The sequence below is a fragment of the Monodon monoceros genome, unplaced genomic scaffold (genome assembly GCF_005190385.1).
Source record: "Monodon monoceros isolate NGI ecotype Baffin Bay Population unplaced genomic scaffold, NGI_Narwhal_1 Super_Scaffold_14, whole genome shotgun sequence".
NCBI lineage: Eukaryota > Metazoa > Chordata > Mammalia > Artiodactyla > Monodontidae > Monodon > Monodon monoceros.
The window spans coordinates 7,577,151-7,581,048 of record NW_021703770.1 but is presented as its reverse complement, the minus strand read 5'-3'; the positions used below and the strand labels follow the sequence as shown (position 1 = coordinate 7,581,048).

Genomic DNA, 3,898 nt, shown 5'->3' with positions numbered 1-3,898 from the left:
ACTCATAGTGGCAGGGGAAGGGAGAGACCTGGAGGATTATGCACCAACTCTTAAATGCTCTGGCAGGAAGTGACACGCTTACATTCATTTACAGCCTCCACCAGAATTACTCATGTGGTCCTGAATAACTGCAGGAAGTCTGGGAGGGGTGCATGCATATTCAGGGAGAATCAGTGTCTCTTCCATGGGTTTTCCCGCTGTTTAGATGGAAAATACCCTTCAAATACAGCATCACTGCTGCTTATAAATAAGAAAATAATATTAATACACACGTACACTTGAGTGCTCACACTCTCTTTCCTTCACTGCAGCACTGTGTGCCAGGCTTTCACCTGGGCATTTGCTGCGCAGAATCAGTATGACAGTTAAAAGCCGCAAAGCTGAGACTAATAGGAAGGATGGTGAAAATTTATTGAGTGCTTTCTGTGTGCCAGACACCACACAGAATGCTGCCTGACGCACACTGTCACGTCATAACTACACAATCTTGATGTGTAGGTATTAATGTATTACCCATTTAATAGGGGCTGCGCAGACTTGATTTGAAAAGAGTAGAAATTTGCCAGTGGTAGAGAACGGAATAGATCTGGAAGGTGACTTGGGGAAGAGGAGAAATGTCAAGAGAAAGTGCGCTGGGGGGAAAATTGTCTCAGGAATTGAGCATCTTCACGGAAAATTATATTTTAAGAAGTTTTGCTACCCATTAGGGATAGAACCACCTTTGGAATTTTCTTGAAAGATCCTCGTAAACGTTTAAATTTGCTTTTTAATTATCGGTAGATACTTCAGTGGTGTTTCTTCTGGATGTCACCCTGGACAGAGATAGGCCTCACAAGGCTGGGGGTGCTTCCTTGGAGTCCTCTCATTCTCATAAATCTGTCTACTCTTTGAAGCTTGGTTTTCCTCATCAGCGAAATGGGGATAAGAGAACCTATAGCTCATAAGGTCCTTGTGAGGATTTAAGATAATGAATCTAAAGTACTTAACCCAGCGCCTGGCACATATGGGTGCTCGGTACATAACACCAGTCATCATGGGCAGGCAAAGTCCCCTTTAAGAGCCTGGGCCACCGTGGGACACTAGGGCAGAGGAAGGAGCAGGGGTTAGGGTTTCACACACTTGATTTGCATCTTGAGTGCCCTCTGGCTCTAGATACTGAACCTGCATTCCCTCAAAAAATCTTTGTTGAGCTCATGGCATTGGTGTTACAAGCACAGACCCTGGAGCCCAGCCGCCTGGCCTTGCTCCTTGGTTTGGTCACTCCTGCTGTGCAAGTTATTAAACCTCTCTCTGTCTTAGTTTCCTCACCCAAGGCTGTTATATTTATAAAATACAGTGAATGGTATATGGTGCAGGGCAAAGGCTATGTAAATTCTTAACAAATAAATAAAAGCGTTGGTACTTAGGAAGATGGTGGTACTCTAAGAGTAAGAAAGAGCAGCAATATTCCCCATGTGGATGGAATTACAATCTTCAAAGTTATATTTTACAAAGACTGGATCAGACGTCAAAAATTTCCTCTGAAACGGAGTCATCATTATTTCACTGCATTTCCCATGGCCATTTTTTAATTCTTTTTTATTTAAGTATAGTTGATTTACAATATTGTGTTAATTTCTGCTGTGTGGCAAAGTGATTCAGTTATACATATACATATTCTTTTCCATTCTGGTTTATCACAGGAGTTTGAATATAGTTCCCTGTGCTATACAGTAGGACCTTGTTTTTTCCCATGGCTATTTTTGAATAAACAGCCAGTGACACTGGCATAAAAGCTAGTCATGTAGTGACACAATGACAATAATAACGTACTCAGTGGGGTCAAAATATGCTGCCCCCAAATATACCACTTTGGCATACGGATTATTTTGATCTAAAGCCCGTTGAGAATCAACAGGTGCAGAAAGAAGCCTTCTTGGAGCCTCCTCTCTCTAAGAGCAGGTCTGCCATAAATTCTCCTTCCTGGCGGGAGGGGGAGTCTTATGGCCATGAAGGGAATGGAAAGTTGGCACCAAGATGGGACTGCACAAACAAACCTTACTAAAATAACTCTTATCTTCCTCTAGTTTCCCCATATATTTACCTTTCCACGATTTAGCACCCTAGAAACTCAAAACCCTTTTTATTTCTTGTCACTTCCCCACAAACTTAACATCCTTCTGTTAAAATGGTATAGAAGTTTCAGGGTCTGACCACCTTTTTGAGGTTTTCATTTATTTCTGTGGTGCTCCCATCCCATATGTATATGAAATAAACCTTTTTTCCTGTTAATCTTTTAATCATTTCAATTTGCAGAGCCCCAGATACTGAACCTAAGAGGGTGGAGGGAACAGTTATTTTTTCCTCTCCAACAGTATAATTTATTGAACCTCTACTTTTGGCTATCATCTCTGTTATTTTGCCTTCTCAAGCATCCCATGAGAGAGACACTGATATTTCAATTATACAAGAGAGGGCCCCGGGGATCGGTGGGAGAGCCCCCTACTCGTGGTCATGTGCCTCTAAGTGGGAGAACTGGGGTTTGAACCATGGTCTCCCAGATACTAAAGTTTGTGTCCTTTTTTTTTTACCATGTTCTGCTCTGTTCTCCTGCCCTTCAAAATACCAGCCCAGAGTGCCACAAAAGGACCTGAGGTTGGAAACAAACAGAATTGATGATTATTTCAAAGCATTTTGGTGGGTCGAAGGGTAAGAAGTCCAGTCACACTCCCAGGAGAAGCGCCGAGAAGTGTCGTTGGGATCCATGATCCGTGAATCAGCCCAAGAGGCTTGTGAAATGAATTCACAGTCTGTCTGTGTCTGACTGGCAGTAGCCCTGGAGCTGGAAATGTGAGTGGTCAGAACAAAGCTGCTGGAGCCTTAATTAAACATTGTAGTACTTCCAATTAATGGGGCTCACCAATCAACATAGACTAGTCTAGCCTGCCAAGAAAACCTACCTTTCTCACTGGACTTTGCAGCCGAAAGACGGCCAGTCAGATACAGGATAATGGTAATGTCAGTGTCAGGGTCAAAACTCACACTGAAGTCCATCTTGTTTGGACCAGCCACAGTCAGAGCAGCATGTTCTCAATACATTGTAACGGCGCACTTGAGACAGGAAGTCAAGAGTACAGCCATTTTGAAAAAGGACTGGGGGAAGACCTTGGGCCAAACGGGCCTTGGAAGCAAAAGAACAAAGGCTCTGGGGTCCTGAGTCCCAGAGACAAAAACCAGGCTCACAGGAGTACAAGATTAACTTTATCTCTGTTACACTAAGGAGTATACCTAGTTGCCACAAGACAAGAAGCTCAACTATCAATTTTAACCTTATCTGTTCCGATGTTTTCTTGCAGAAAATTCTCATGCACCCCTTTTCCCTCACCAAAGCGCTCCCTATTCCCGACAGCCACCATGGAGCCACCTGGTGCTGATCAAAGAAGTTTGATGATTTCTGGAAATTAACCAGTGATGATGAGACAAACCCTCCCTATTGTTACAAAAGCAACTGGCCCCTTCTCAGGGAGCTGCCACTCTCTTCCACCTTCTCCCTTGTGCACAAGCTCTTTCAATAAAAGAGAGAGCTTTGCTTACCTAAGAGTCTTGTGGAAGTGACATTCATGTCTGTGGTATTGCATCCAAGAATCTGGAGATAACACTTGCACTCAGCATCCTTCCTAGTGAGGACCAGCTCCCTCTCTGTGAGGAGGACCCAGAGGCCTAAGGCCGTACACCCCGGCAGTCGGCTCCACTGCCCCGGGGGAGACACTGAAATGGGAGGTTCTGGCTTTTCAATAGTTCATTCAGAAAAAGAAGCAAAGAATCTATTATTTCTTGACTATCTGAGGTGCCAGGAATTTTACGTATGATATCTACTGGTCCTGGAAGTAACCCCACTTAGGGGTTATCATCCTTATTT

General features: G+C 43.7%; 1 protein-coding gene across 7 annotated transcripts in view; it reads left to right on the top strand.

Annotated features, from left to right (window-relative positions):
- Nucleotides 1–3,898, top strand: part of EFR3A (EFR3 homolog A) — a 200,544-nt gene that overhangs the window by 165,022 nt on the left and 31,624 nt on the right. The window lies entirely within an intron of this gene.